Source organism: Esox lucius, chromosome 4 (genome assembly GCF_011004845.1).
Source record: "Esox lucius isolate fEsoLuc1 chromosome 4, fEsoLuc1.pri, whole genome shotgun sequence".
Classification (NCBI taxonomy): Eukaryota; Metazoa; Chordata; class Actinopteri; order Esociformes; family Esocidae; genus Esox; species Esox lucius.
Genome location: NC_047572.1, coordinates 14690133 through 14706791, shown reverse-complemented (window position 1 = coordinate 14706791; position 16659 = coordinate 14690133). Strand labels below are relative to the sequence as shown.

Sequence of the window (16659 nt, the reverse complement as noted above, 5' to 3'; positions counted from 1 at the left end):
ACAGCAACTCCTCGACATTGTTAGACATGCGCCCTTTAAATTTGTCATGTATTCAAAAGCAATACATTTGTATACTTTCTGTCTGAGCTAGGTTAGCTACTTCATTGTGTAAGGTGTATTTTAACTGGGTTATTTGGTTGTCCTACCTAGCTATTTTTAAAATTAATGCAAAACTGTAAGTCCCTCTGAATATGAGCATGTAAATTACAGAAGAATATACACACTGCTCAAAAAAATTAAGGGAACACTTAAATCACACATTGGGTCTGGATGAACGAAATACATTACAGATCAAAATCTTTACTCTACATTGTGTAATTCGTTGAGAATAAAATTATGTAACCACAGTCAATGGAAACCAAAATAGTCAATCGATTGAGGGTTGGATTCAAACTCACACCAAAAATCTAAGTAAACAAGTGAAATCACAGGCTGTTCCAACTTATGTGAATTTCATCATGGCAACTCATAATGTGACTCCGTAGTGTGTTTGGCCCCCACGTGCCTGTATGCACACCCGACAATGTCTGGGAACGCTCCTGATGACTGCGGATGGTGTCCTGGGGATCTCCTCCCTAGATCAGGGCATCAGTAAGCTCCTGAAACAGTCTTGTGGCACTACTTGGTGGCATTGGATGCACCGATACATAAAATCCCAGAGGTTCTCATTTGGATTCAGGCCTAGGGAACGTGAGGGCCAGTCAATGGCATCAATGACTTTGTCATCCAGAAACTGCCTACACACATGAGGCCAGACATTGTCCTGCACCAGGAGGAACCCAGAGCTCAGGTCATTTTGTAGGGCTCTGGCAATTCTTGTTTCTCCTCGCACAAAGGAGCAGATACCGGTCCTGCTGATGGGTCGATGCCCTTCTACGGCCCTGCCCAGTTCACCTTGTGTAATGGCATGTAACCTGGTATCTCCTCCATGCTCTTAAGACTGTACTGGGACACACAACAAACCTTCTTGTAACGGCATGTATGGATGTGCCATTCTGGAGGAACAGGACTACCTGTGGAACCTGAATGGGCTGTGGGTACTGCCACATGCTACCAATAGTGACAAAGACACTAGCAAAACTAGAGAAGAATCAGTCAGGTAGGATAAGGAGAGAGCAATTGTCTGTGGCCACCCCATGCAAAACCATTCCCTTTTTGGGGTTTGTCTTGTTGTTGCCTCTCAAGTGTACCTGTTGACTTTCATTTGCACCAAAACAGGTGACATTGATTCACAATCACTTATGCTAACTGGACAGACTGATATCCCTGAAGTTTAATTGACTTGGTGTTACATTTTTTGAGCATTGTATATTCTGCAAATATATTGGAAAAATGTGCTCAGCAGGTTACTGCATTACTGTGCTAATTTCTACCATTGTTAGGTGGGCAACGTACAGTACTTTCTGCTACGCCAGTGTCATTGAACAGCAATTAAACGCTAACATGAGCATGAAATAATGAGGCTAACGTAAGTTTAGCTAAATCACCTCTGTAGTTTGTAGCTACCAGGGTCTGGTTGGACTGCAAATGAACACGTGCTTAAACCGCTTGAAATGCTTGAGGTGTCATACACTCGAGAACCTAGGTTGTGTATTGTCTGTCAAAGTTTAATAGCAAGTCATACGTTCTATAGTAACTAAGTAAGTTAACTAGCTAACGTTAATTTAAGATAATGGCAAACAGAAATAAGATGCCAAGTACTCAGTTAAAGCCAATTTACGTACCACGGTTTGGTTCTCAATCGTCACGGTGTAGCATCAGTCAAAGAGATGCACAGCAAATGAAAGAGTATCACGTCGAGTTGCCAACCGTAAAGGGAAGAATTCAAGATGGGTTATCAACCACAAAAAAACTCAAATTGATAAAAATGAACAGCAAGCTCGCAATTTCCAAGACGAAACAACACTTTCAACGAAGGTCGATCACTCCAGAGAAAATGAACGCTCAAGGAGGAGAGGGATCACATAAACAACTGCGATGGGGACGTCCTGGCGTTGGCCAAAGAGGTGGCTAGCTAGGCCAAAGTAACGTATTTAGGCCACTTAACGTTAGCCCAGATGTAACCGTAGATACAGGAGTGCAGTGTTGTCAGATATTGTGGCCTATATAAGGTTTTTTAAATGTGAAAATAGGAACCCTTTGCAAACTTAGCCTTTTCATGTAAGTGTTATGGTGTCACATAAGCCAATCAAGGTAAAGATACCAGGAGTCAGTATTGGACATGGGGTGTCTGTGACGGATGGATAGATGGACAGACAGATCCACAGTCCCTTAAACAATTTCACTGGGGGAGTAATTGTTTCTATGTACACTTACCTCAGAACCCATTTGAGGAACTCCTGGTCTAGTGCACCTAGCAACTAGCTAATGTTAGGTGCTATGTCAATGGTAAGCTACACAATACAGATCCTATTAAATTAAGTTATTGTTCTAATTCTATGGGCAGTCCATCCATTCAGGCCCTGTTTGAATTCTTGTTTACAATCTGGCCATTTGAAGGGCGTCCATCCATGCTTTCTTTTTTCAATTTTCCCATCCTTAATCCCTTCCTTCTTTTAAGTATTTACTGATTACAACTAAACAGATTACTGCGATCAGTCCTTCGGTTATCCTGTCTGTGTCTAACCGGTGCTTATTTCAAATAGGGTAGGTGGGAAGAATGCAGTTTTAAAGATTTTCTTTTGGGCTGCAGCCTCGTTTCTTCCCTGTTCCTCCAATACAGGCAGTCCTCAGAGCATGCTGAGTGAAGACATCTTCACCTTCTCACAGAGAATCAAACACACATCAACCAATGAACCAGTAAGTTTAATGCTAATAATTTTGAAATGTTTTTGGTGTTTGTTGCCTTGATTTTCTGACAGTCTTGCAGCTTTTCAACAGTGTTTAACCAGTCGGTTATCTACAGTTATAACTCTAAAGTACAAATGCTGTAACTCATTTCATTTGTTCTGTGGATTATGATGAACATATTTAATTTTTTATTACGGGCAAATCAAGTCTGTTTCTAGTGAAAATTATTACTGTATAAGCCTTTTAAAAATGTTGTTACACTGCAATTTTCATATTCTACTGAACAGTAACATTCCTGAAACAACAGAAGAATTCAGTTATACTGAATCGGGTACTGTGTCTGTCATCTACAGAGTTTTTAAATAATGTAGATACAGATTTCAACTCTTATTTCTTCACTCATCTGTCTCCTCCCTAGCAGTGGGCAATCAGACAGGCTGTGTTGAAAACCATTGGCCGGATGCTGCAGGAGAACAGGAGAATCAGAGAGAGACTAGTCTCATTTAGCCAGAGCAGTCAGGTTATAGAATTAACCTAGACTGAAGCCTAGATTATAATCAGGGATTCATCATGCATATTGGTCTCTTCCTCCACCAAACTCAAGAATGGAATAGTTTTTTATAGTTAAGTGTTGTTATGATTTAGGTTTATAAACAAATATAATGTGCTGAATTATGCTGAAAAATGTCATTGAGTTGGTATGGGCAGTGTTTTAGGGGTTATTGAGAGTGGAATTTCTTCTCTATGTTAAGTTGCCTTTATAGGATGACATTGGAAAGTAGTTCTGGATTAAATAAATTTATTGAGGATGTTGTGTCTTACTTATGTTGTTTCACAGCCTCCACAAGTTTCTTCAGCTCTTCTAGCAAAGTTGTTGTCTTTCTCCAGTAGAGGGAAGTATCATTCTGTGGCAGTGGTAGGCCACTAGATTTCATCCTCTGTTTGATGTTGGCTGAAACAGATGGTCGGAGGGCTGGAACGTAATTACAGTAATTATAAAAAATAATTTGTACACTGCAAATTGACCACAACTAAGCCCAAAAGATTATTTGACAAAAACAATAATTTAATGTTGTGATTACGCTGCGACACATTCACATAATGTCTGTTATTTTATTTGTGGGAATACTTGGGAACAGATTACCTAAATTAAACTAATTTGTACATTAATTCCTGGTTATTTAACAGTATTTTCCACCAAAAAAGCTATATTTGTAGTTATTACCCCTGTCTCTCTGATTCACTGCTTCATCTAATTCCTATTACCTTCCCATTATCTGTAATCCAACATGTTTAAGCTGAGTGTGGATTGTTTAAAACACATAATGGTATGATGTCTTCTAATTTCAAGACATTAAAAAAGCTGTTTCATGTAGGCCTAAATAACATTCACTTTTAAATAAGCCACTATAAGCTTGGGGGGGCCTGAAAAAATCACTTGTGGGACAATTCTGGCTGAAGGGCCCCTGTTATCAACCCCTACTCTGCTGCTTCTGTGTGTGTTACACACACAAAACTGTACAGAGGCTCCTAAAATATGGAAACACAGCCAGCCACCTTTCTCATTCAGAGGGTCCCAAAAGAGCCTCCACTGGTACCTAATGAACGATAAAGCGAAAACGGGCAGTTTGGTTTCAGGTTTCTGTTTATCCCTCATATATGTTGGTGAATAAACAACCGATAGCCAACATGTGTTTCTGGTTATCCTAACAGTAAAATAATGGCAGTTGTATTATGCACAATTGACTCTTCATTTATGAGCAGTTTTATAATGTTTTGATTTCCAGGCATCATTAGTTGTAGTATTAACAAGTCAGCTGGGCCGCCCTGTCTCCACTGACCTGTGTTTCACAGTGTTAAAAAAATATTTATTTTATTACTTTGCAAGACTGACTTTATGTAGAACAATGGACAAAAGTAATTAAGATTATTTTGTTTTACAGCTGACCGTAGATTCAATCACCTACTATACACATTCTGATTTGGTGCAAGTCTCAGGGTTACTTCTCGGCAGGGTAATGTCACGATGTTCAGCTCCTCTAGTTATTACCTCTGTATCTCTGATTCAGCGCTTCGTCTAATGGTTCCTGTTACCTTCGCATTACCTGTGATTAGACATGTGTCTGCTGAGATGTTGATTGTTTAAAACACATAATTACATGGTATGTTCTCACATTAATTACCCCTTTCTACCTCGTGGATACATTTAGAGATGTTTACCCACCACGATTGAGCAATAGGTTTACTCTTTTATTTAGGCCTTTACAATAAATACATGACAGTTCCTTTTTTATTAAGGCACAATACATATACAATACAATACAATGACTAGCTTCTATTAAACAATACTAATTGCCCTCAATACTAAATACCCTCCTGTAGGTTTTCTCTCCAACTCTAATTGAGCACACCTGCTTCTAATAATTAACTGGATGAAGAGTGAAACCAGGTCAGTCAACACTGGGGTTGGAGAGAAAACGTACAGGACGGCAGATCTCCAGGAACATGTTTAGGAAGGCCTGCTGCGTACGGTTCTCCACTTTTGACTAGAAGCCTATGGGTCCTAACTCATCATCAAAAGAAGAGAAGATGAAGCCTAAGCTTTTAGTGGTCTGGCACCAACAATCACCAGAGTATTTACTGAGAGTATTAGTAGTAGAGTGTTGTGGATGAAGATAGTTTCAGGAGGTGATTAGGGTCTAAACAGCCTTGATGTATTCTCCAGGGTGAGGTCTAAACAGAGCTTTTAATCAAGGCTTTGGTTTGAGACAGAGACTTGTGGTAGACCATGGCGGCTCTACCTCCCAGCCACACAGTCCTTAGCCACAACATCGGTCCTGTTGTTCACTATATTGTTTATTTGGAGTGCACTCTGGACAGGGGCCCTTTTCTCTTGGACTCTGTTGCTGTGATTGTTGCTAACATTTTTAATGGAGACAGGGAGACAAGCACCCTAGCCTGCTCCCCTGATTGAGCCTCTCGGCAAGTGTTTATGTGGAGAGGCCCCTGCACACGGAGGAGGTTTCCAGGGTCTTGGGCCGGTCCTGAGAATAACGGGCGTTGTGTTAAAGAAGACTTAAGGAGAGAGAAGAGGTATCCACCCAGTTTAATTGCAGTAAGCCTGCTAAGCTGAAGGAACTGGGTTGTATTAATCACTGTTGAGTTGTATCACCGTGTGAAAGTCCTCTGTGTGAAACTTTATTCTACCTGATCACCAGACTAAACCTATTGGACTATATTGATTGATTGTGCGTGTGCAGTGTGTCTGTGTGTGTGTTAAGGTTACAGACTTCCAGTCACAAATCCTGTGCTTGCAGCTATTACTCACATGGGTGCGTTTTGGATTGAGAATATGAGGCATTAATCATGTTTTAAAGCCACACACAGTCTGTGTAAGTGGGCCATGATCCCAGCCATAATTAGTCACAGTGATGCTTACAGCAGGGCTCTTTGAGTCTAGTTTGTAACAGTTATTGGAATGTTCATTGTCAACAATTCGATTCTTAAAAATAAAAAATAAATTACATAATGTTCTGTAGTCTAATACTGTCTAGTTAACATCATGTTCTGTTTAATACTGTCTAGTTAACATCATGTTCTATAAAGTAATACTGTCTAGTTAACATCATGTTCTATAAAGTAATACTGTCTAGTTAACATCATGTTCTATAAAGTAATACAATCTAGTTGACATCATGTTCTGTAGTCTAGTAAGTTTATGTACTCCAATACTGTGCAGTTGTCATGTTCTTTAATCAGAACATGCAAGTTGCCTCTGGTTCTGTTGTCTAACACCGACTAGTTGACAAAATGTTCTGTACTCCAATACCATCTAGTTGACATTATGTTCTGTAATCAGAACATGCAAGTTGCCTCCGGTTCATTCCTTCTTTCACTACTTCCTTCAAAGACTAATATAGAACATTATGATGATACTATTTTTAACCCTATTAAGCTTGATCCATTTTCAAGGCCTGTATTAACTTATCAGCTAGTTTGACAGCATGGTGCCTCCCTCACATTTATGTTTTACAGAAAACGAGGAAATGGTTGCATCCCAAATGGCCTATATTCCCTATATAGTGAACCCTAGAGGCCCTGGTCAAAAGGATAAAGGGATTTGAGTGATGTTTTAGGCGTGAGCATGCTTGAGCAATTTCCAAGAGCCTTATTAAAATCAAGTGGTTTAACAACATGCCTCATCCCAGAATGTGTTTACTTTGAAGTCTCCACAGAGACCTAAGAGATAGAGGAAGAGGAAGAACATACACTTCATTGGCCTGTGAAACTTTATTGTTAATTAGGCAAACCAAGTGATCTGTTATTCTTGGCCAACGAGGTATTTGTTATTTTTAAGACCATATTGATGTGGTCAGACATTGTCCAGCAGACAAATCATATCACCTGCCCTCACAGAATGTCATTTATTTGACAGTGTCTGCACCATACTTATCAAGATTAAAACGTTTCCAGTACTCTGCCCCCTTTACCTGATCTACAAACACTGTTGGAATTTACTGGAGTTTTCCATCAATATTTGATACTGTAAAAATATGCTGTGTACTTTTACCTTGGAAAAGTATTCAAAGCCCTGACCAATAAAGCTGCTGTCACATGTCAGGATAAAAAACACAGTTGAAGGATCTTTGGTCAGACCAAAGAGCATTCTACAGAAGTCTGGCTGGGGATGCACAAGCCAATTGGCGTGTTCTAACATGGCATTTTTCCATTACAAAACACCTATTCTGCATCAGTATGTATACACAGTACTCAATATATAGACATTAAGTATGTGTTACTACTATAACTATACAGATTGTGTGGTCTCAAACTGAGCCTGCCTTCATTCTTCAACAAGCAACTGATTGGAGAGAAACTGGTGCATAAAAGAATGTTGAAACCACTGTTGGTAAAACATTTTTTTATAGTCATGGCTCTTTAATTATTATTAGTCACCTAATAAGTAGGGCCACCAATTCCCTTGAGAACATCTCAAATCCTTCTTGCTGTCATTCAGGTCCTGAAGTGCCTTTTTTTGGATTTTGCTCCATTCTTCAACAAGAAAAGCATTTTTTTCAGGGATGAGGTAGAAATCTACTTTGTGCTTAAATCCAGAACTTCCCATAGATGTTCACTGATTGTTAGATCTGGTGATTGGGGAGGCCATGAAAGGTTGTTTCACTTCTTTGTGGTGTTCATAAAACCACTTTCAATATTTTTCAGACTGTTCCACCTGACCCTTTTTTGTGACCTATGCAGCTGCACTTGGGGCACCAATATGGGACCTCTTTGGAGGTCTTTTAGTTGCCTCATGTTGTGCGAAAACTCACATTTCAAAGTGCTTTTTTTCTCATTTCCTTATTTTAAGAACATTTGTATAAATTCTACATAGACAAAACAGATTTGTTGTCAACTCTGTCAGTGGCTTCTGAACAGTGAAGGCTAGCCACCTCGTGATTGATTTGTTAAATCAGTATTATGAATAGACCTTTCACAAGAAGCCCTGTGGAGTTGTGTACTCCAAAATGACGTTCTGCTTGCCAATGCTGTTATTTGCCTGTTAACTTGCATGATTAGTGCCATGTCCTTCAATCTCTCATCAACAAGCTGTTTTTACCCAGTGAGCTTGTCAAATCATTCTCTATAAATCATACACTGTTGTGTGACCAACTCAGCACAATGGCCATGTCTGAGATAGAATGGCCAGTGCCTTGCAGAAAGTCACTAGGTCATTATTTACAGGCCACTGTGTTTCCTCCTGCTCCTGGTCAGTTTGTTTCATCGTAGCCAGTCGGTTTTCTCATGGTCTTGGTCAGTGTGTTTGCTCTTAGGGTTGGCCATTATGTTTCTGTCTATTCCTGGCCAAAACAGTCGTGAAAGCAGTAAGTACACCCCCTGGAAAATTTTCTTTTTCTTTAAATATTCAGACACATGGACATTTCAGCTAAATTCCAGCCACATTCATTGTTATAGGCAACCTGATTTAACAAAGCACACCCTAACCTTTTATGTAATTAAAATAAACAGAAATGTCCTCATGTGGAAACAGTAACATAATAAAATGGGTAAAATTAAAGTAAGGAGCACCAACTCAGTTAGATATTATTAAAAAGTCCTAACGATTAGACACCTGGTCTGGTTTTGTCTTAATTATATGAGTGGTTGGTAACAACTCATGACAAGATCAAAGTACATCATTCCACTCTTCGGCAGATAATTTACAAATAAAGAAAAGTCTAAAATGCAGAATCTACATAGGATATGTTGTCCCACCAAATTCAGCACAAGGGCTGACTGAAAGATGCTCATAGAGGTTCATAAGAACATCAACCGATCATCTGGCCTCTTGCCACAATCAATGTTGAAGTCATGAGTCAACTTTCAGGAACACACTAGCAAAGATACAACAGAATGGGTGAATCCTATTAAAATGCATTTCTTGCATGCAAGGCCAGTATTCATCCTAGGCAAGAAAGTTTCTTTCTAGTCCTGGCCAGTGTGTTTCATCCTAGTCCTGGCCAGTATGTTTCATCCTAGTCCTGGCCAGTGTTTCATCCTAGTCCTGGACAGTATGTTTCATCCTAGTACTGGCCAGTGTGTTTCATCCTAGTCCTGGCCAGTATGTTTCATCCTAGTCCTGGACATTATGTTTCATCCTAGTACTGGCCAGTGTGTTTCATCCTGGTCCTGGCCAGTATGTTTCATCCTATTCCTGGCCAGTATGTTTCATCCTAGTACTGGCCAGTGTGTTTCATCCTAGTCCTGGACAGTATGTTTCATCCTAGTACTGGCCAGTGTGTTTCATCCTAGTCCTGGCCAGTATGTTTCATCGTAGTCCTGGCCAGTATGTTTCATCCTAGTACTGGCCAGTATGTTTCATCCTAGTGTGTTTCCTGCAAGATTGCATCTTTTTGTTGTAATAAACATTGGCGCTTTGGTATCTCTTGTTTATGTAATTCATTTGACAGATAGTGTTTGTCTTGTCCTAAATACCTCCCCAGTGGTTGCTTAAGGAAAGCACCATTAACATCCATCAAGGAATCATAAAGCAATAAATGCTAGAAATCAAGGAGCCTAATTGCCTGAAAAGGATCAAACACATCTGACCACACTGAGTCTTACACACACACATCTCTAGCCTTCCATGATATCATTATTTCAAAGCTTTTGGTCTCCTGGGGCATTTCGTTGTCTTGGGTTGATTTTCATAGCAACCGTTATCGGCTACAGTATGATAAAAAATGCATAACAGATATTGTAGTTTTAATACACATTTCCTGCAATTCTACACATTTAACCTTGGCTTATGGAAATTGCATCTAAGCTCCAGATCTTTTGGGCATCTAAGTAACGTTTGTTGATCCCTGGCCTATAAAGCAAAGGGGATATTACAAAATCTACCTAAAGCAGCAATGTCTGTGTGTACCTCAAATACATTTTTGTTGCTATTTCTACGATTAAAACATTGATTCAAACTGCTCTTACCACTCCTTCAAAATGTTGGTGAACTTGAAGTATATTTGAACAAATTCAAAGTGCATGAGTAGCAACTTCACAACTGGATTTCAAAATGTCTTACATTTAGGCAGAACCCATTCAAGCAACTGAATAAATTATGTAAGTTTTTAGTTCTGGGTTACTGAGATTAGTTTAGATGAGCTATTCATCTCAGTGGTTTGTTTATTTTACATGTTCTCCAGACCAATTACTAGGAAGAGTCAATGACTTTTATAGTTATTAACCTCTAGTGGTCCTACTGTTGGCTTCCTATCCTACACTCGATGGTGGCCAACAGCAGGAAATCTGCCTAACAGTGGCTTCAGTCTGAACTATATTCTTGCTCTTCTCAAGAAATTGGGGTGGCAGAGTAACTTAGTGGTTAGAGCTTCTGAACAGTGACTGAAAGGTTGCTGGATCAAATCCCTAACCTGATAAGGTTAAAAAAAAATAAAAGCACGTGGGGGCCGTACATACTATTGAGTCGCAGTATAAGTTGCCGTGATGAAATTCACACAAGTTGGAACACCCTGTGATAGTTTGGTGATTTTGGTTTCCATTGACCGTTGTTATGTCATTTTGTTCTCAACAAATTACACAATGTACAGTAAAGATTTTGATCTTTAATATATTTCCGTAATTGAGGCCCGATCTGCGATTAAAGTGTTCCCTTCATTTTTTGGAGAAGTGTACTTCCTTCGTATTGCTCTGTTCATAAAATACCACAGGTTCAAGAATTTATAGTGAATGTAGATACACCTCCCTGACAAAATGGGGATCAGAGAATACATTTATAATTTTTGCAGGCAAAATAGACACTTATTTTTTAAACATCAATGTTGATTGTGCCTATGTCCTGGTGGCTCTTTGAAAGTCAGCAGCTTTGTTGCAGGAAGAAACAGCAAAGTAGGAGTAGGCATTTTACAGTAGATTGCTAGCGACAAAGCTCAATAATTAATTTCCAAAGCAACAGTTTTCAATAAGCGAGACACAAATAATTTGCTGTTTTAACTAGCCATATCTAAAAAGGCTATGATAAACCTTTGTGTTATATCATACTACAATTTGCAAGAACAAGCATTAACCCACATTTACCTGTAGAACTAGTTAAGAAGGTAAGGTTGTTCTATGAAAAACGCCACCGTTTGTGGTACAACATTTTCAGACATTAGCTCAACTCACAGCTAAGTAACTGCATTTATATTTGTTTATACATTTACAGTAAAATGCTTTCCATACACCTCAATAGTTAATTCTAGAGGCATGGCTTTCAGTAAGGCTCAATTAATTTGCTCTTATAACAGCAGTAACAGGCCATATGTAAAAAGAGTAGGCTATATATTTAGCAGTAAATTAATAACCACAGATCTCAATAGGTAGGTCATTCCTGAATTACAGGAAATTTTATGTCCCACACACACATTTGGTCTAAAAACTGTGTGTATTAAGCATATATTTTCAATTCCAAAATCCCAATATATAATATGTGTAGTATTTTTTCATAGTATGAGTAAAAACTCACAAGTCCCAAGGGCAATTCACTGGACTTTCAGTAAAAAGAAAACATGTACATTAAGCATAAAATAAGTGGAATTAACTTTTCTCAGACACGCCAAGATGTTTTTTTATCACTGTAAACAACATATTCCAGTTTTATTACATGTTAAATAAATAATTTTACACCATTTATTGACATCCACTGTATTTTCTTAATCTATGTTACTCTTATACATCCACCCATTTCAAATGTCGGTGTATTCCAAAACATATTCCATGACTAGCTGGAAGTGACATCATTTGGGTCTTTTGAAAAACATGGCGAGAAGAGAGTTAGGATTTTTCAGTTTTTAATGTACATTTCATAGGTTAATGCCATCAAGCATTACATGTCAACTAAGTTACAGTAATGAATGTGTGAAATTAAATAAATTCATAAAAATATAAAGTATATGAAATATTTAATAGCATGAATCCCATCAGGTTTCAATGTCTTCACCATATCTTGTGCAATTCCTGACATTAGCCCAAAACATCAACTAGGTTACTGTAAACTGTTACTAACTCACAGGTAACCTAGTTGATGCTGAGTAACTTAGATGACCTAGTACAACATATCTTATACATTACTAGCCAAAAGTTTTAAAACACCACCATTTGTCCAGTTTTTATTAAACTTTACACACTTCAAGACCAGTGAATAACCTGAAATGGTACAAAGGTAAGCAGCAAACTGCCAGAGGTTACCAAAAACTGAAAAACAATGTACATTTCAGAGTAATAAAAATCAGGCAATAAGTAATGGATTAACAACTTACAGCTGTTCTGCAGCAATGGAAATAAATTAAGCCTTGTTCATGTTAACAATTCCCACAGAATCAACTTTTGTGGATTACTTACAAACCTGTCAGTATAAAAGCAGTGTTAGAACAGATGGTGTTGTGACACTTTATTTTATTAGTATTGTAGTGGAGGAAAAAGTATATTGCTCTCATAATGGCAAGAACAATTTAGACAGACAGACAGACCATTATAACCCTTTTATTTAGAGACATTGCAAAGAAAGCCAAGGTGTCACCTTCAAAAGGCACCTGGAAACTGGAGGAGACTCAGACAGAAGGGTGTCTAACAGACCCAAAGTCACAACAAAACTAGAAAACACGTTTCTGAGAGTCAAAAGCTTGCGTGATAGATGGCTCACAGGACAACAGCTTCAAGCACAGTTTAGCACTGGACAAAGTAAGCAAGTCTCAGTTTCAACTGTGAAGAGAAGATTGAGAGCTGCAGGTTTGACAGGTGGCAGTAAAAAAGCCATTGCTATGATGGCAAAATAAGAAAGAGGCTTGTCTGGCCCATGAAGCACTGCCAGAGTACTTCTGAAGACTGGAAGAAGGCTTCATGGACCAATCAATCAACATTTAAAAAAATGGTCTCATCGTCCACCCAAAGAATGGCCAGCACAGTCTCCAGAAGTAAACACCATCAAGCTGGTTTGGGATAAACTGGGCAGAAGGGTTAAAGCAAAGTAACCTATAAATACAACATATTTGTGGGAACTTTCTGAACATCATTTGATTTCCATTGTAGAAAGAATGCTACATTTTGCTTAGTCTGCAAAATGTGGTTACTTTGATTAGTCAAACATTTATATTTACATTTGTTAAATGATTCCATCATTTCTTTTTTGCATCCAATTGATTATTTGTTGTTTGCTTTAATTTCAGAGTACATTAAGACATTAAACTGTATGAATTTCAACAAAAACTGGAAAAATTAAGGTGTGCAAAACAAAAGGGGAAATTATGAACTCATTGTAATGCAAAAGTATGTGTCCCATCAACTTAGTTACTCATGTCAACTATGTTACCAAACTGTCAATTACGTGAAGTTTACAAAAAAAGCAGATACAAATATTTCTTATGTTACAATTTTCTGTTGGAATGTGCTTAGATGTTTAAAGACGATCCTCGGGAGAAATAACCACAGTACCCTGTTGGCGGGAAGTCCCTGCTACCTTTGTTTGTAGCAAGGCGTACCAATCCGGAGTTCATTTCTGGGGAGTCCTCAAGGTTTGTTCCATTGAGGCATAATAACCGTGACTGGGTTCTGAGTGGTCCTCGCAGTTAGCGTTAGTGAGGCATAGAGGATATTCAGCTGAGACATACGCCATACCATTATATTGTATGATTATATTTCTGTGGGAGAGTTACAATTGCCTGTACTAAGTTTCTAACACTTTTGTGTCGGTCTGTTTTAACTATGGAGTCGTGGGGAGACAATGATGGTCCGGTTGTTACACCTAAGCAATTGACTGGTTTTGTTTTCCTTAGGTCAGTTAACCAACCCCCACTACTTGAGTTTTAGGATATACCCAGAGCGAGGGTTTGAGGAAGGGCTCTTGCATTTTCCTCACTCCTGCGTGCATCTTCATTCTCCGGAGAGCTTTCTTTCTTTGATACTTGTACTGTAATTGTAATACTCTCTTTATATATTAAATTCATTGGTTACATTCATTATCCAAGCATTTGCCTTTCAAAAGAAAAAAGGAGGGCATTGAGATGCAAACTGAATTTTCCACTTCTACTTAGCAGGATTAATAGCAGGATTAACAAAATCTACATTGTTTTACGATTTACTGCAGTTGTATCAAGGACACTTGAATTACAAGAATGTGTAAAATGTAACTTTGTAATATGCTGGAATCCTATTTAGGTAGGCGAGCAAATGTCAATAACATAGTTGACACATTTGCTGTACAGGTATGGGAAAATGTAGATAAATCATCTAAAATTGTCCAGGAGCTGGGAAAATATCAGTTTCTGGGGAATGCATACAGTATGTCATGTAACTAATGCTACATTGAAAAAAAAGTTAATTTTAAGTATTTGCTTTATATTTTACCAGAGACTAATTGTACTCTAATTCAGGAATGACCCAATAGGTAACACAATTCAATAGAATTAACTTACTTATTTGCTGCTTTGGGTCTGTTAAACTGTTGTCGTACAGATGCGATTAATAAATACATTCTTAAATCATATTACTGCATTTCTCCAAGCAGGAAAAACACAATATATCCAAGTACCACTGTCTTTCAAAACCATTGTACAGTAGCCTACTCAAGTAGCCTGCTCAAACATGTACAGTATGGTTCAATATCACGATGCAAGATCCCTTCCAAGAATGAATCCTTCAAATCCTGACAACAAGCCATTGTGTTGCTTGTTGTAAAGCTAGCTAGCAACCTAGCTAGCAGTATCCAGTCTACCAGGATAATAAAAAACATGTGGGTGGAGGGGGAGGGACAATGGCAGAGCAGGAAGTAATGGCTTTGGAGTTGTAGTCTTTTAGAAAGAGAAAAAATGTAAACACCTTATAGAATAATCAAAATATCTGCTGATAAGATCTCTTAAAGACATTCGATGCTATCAATCAATGAGAGCTGTGACTACACAAAAAATGTACAATCGGTATGACATGGAGGATTAGCGAAATTAAACAAAACACGATAACATACATTTTTCAGATCTCGCTTCAATCCATACAGTGGTGTAATACTGTAGGGGTTTTGGTGCATAAAAAACATTCCTCTCCTTCTGGACAATTATTTGTGAAACAAAACCTCACTACCCCAGAAATCTTTCCGACAAGATACTATGCCTAAGGTCCCACCAGGGTGAACTGTCCCTTTAAGGCACATGCACACATTTTTTAAAAGAGGCATTGTTTCACTTTTAACTGCATTTCCAACTAATTACCTCTTCTCATCAACTTGCTAAATTACTATAATTACCGGGTGGGATGAATGTGGTTCCTCTTATTCCTCCAGACCCAGCTAAACTTTGGCATGCACACATCATAAAGTAATTCATTACTGGACAGGCCAACCTGGGATGTATCCAGCAGGATGGGGTGCCGCAGGCAATTAGACCAGACAGTTTTCATACTGCGTGTGCTATGGATGCCTAGAGCTGTCCATTGCGAAGTACATTTTTGCATGAAAAAAATGTTATGTCATTATTTTAGAAACATCATTATCTGGGAGCCAATACACAAGCATTTCGCTACACCTGTGGCAGCATCTGCTGTAATGCTTGGGGTTTGTCCTCTTAAGACCTGAAGCCCTGGGGCGTCTGACCAGGTTAACCTGGACCTGCGTAAACTTTACAGACACATCACACACTGTGCAGTGGGAAACCGTGGGGTTGAACGAGAGGCCCTTAATTAATTTGCATGTGTTTACATGAGGCTGAGACTGCATTATGGTGTTGCTGTGAACACACTGATTCACATGCACTCACATGCACGCACAGGCATCATTTAAGTGCCTCCAGTGTGTCTGGGCTACACTCTGTAATCAGTCGAGGATTAGTACAGTGGTATCAGCCCCTTGGCCCTCCCAGCATCATCATTAGGCCTTTATGAATATGTGTCAGAGAGGATTCTGTACTAGTATTGTATATCTACCATGTCCTTCTTCATGCAGCCCTACAGGGATATCTGAAGTTCAAAGGTTCACGGACACACACACAAACCTGACATATAGTGTCAGTCTGCAGACGATAGACTGAGGCTAATGTGAGTGGGCGCCACACCCCAGGAAGGTAGTCATTTACCTTCATTACCCTTAAATCCTGCTTAAAGGAGCCGGATTCAACGCACCTAATTGCAAGGTGTTAATAACAACAGTGTAATGACAGTCATTAAATAACCTCCAACTATCAGCTTCACTCTCACAGTCGAGTCAGTGCGCTGAGAGCAGGGGGTTTGAAATCATATTGGAGTCAGTACGCTAAGAGCTAAATGTCTGAAGTCAAATTGGAGTCAGTACGCTAAGAGCAGGAGGTTTGAAGTCATATTGGATTCAATACGCTA

General features: G+C 38.8%; 1 long non-coding RNA gene across 1 annotated transcript; it reads left to right on the top strand.

Moving 5' to 3' along the window:
* Positions 1–1502: 1502 nt before the first annotated feature.
* LOC114839104 lies at positions 1503–3597 on the top strand. Its single transcript, XR_003781740.2, has 3 exons — positions 1503–2006; positions 2693–2799; positions 3209–3597. It is a non-coding gene; the product is annotated as an uncharacterized LOC114839104 (long non-coding RNA).
* The last annotated feature ends 13062 nt before the right edge of the window (positions 3598–16659 follow it).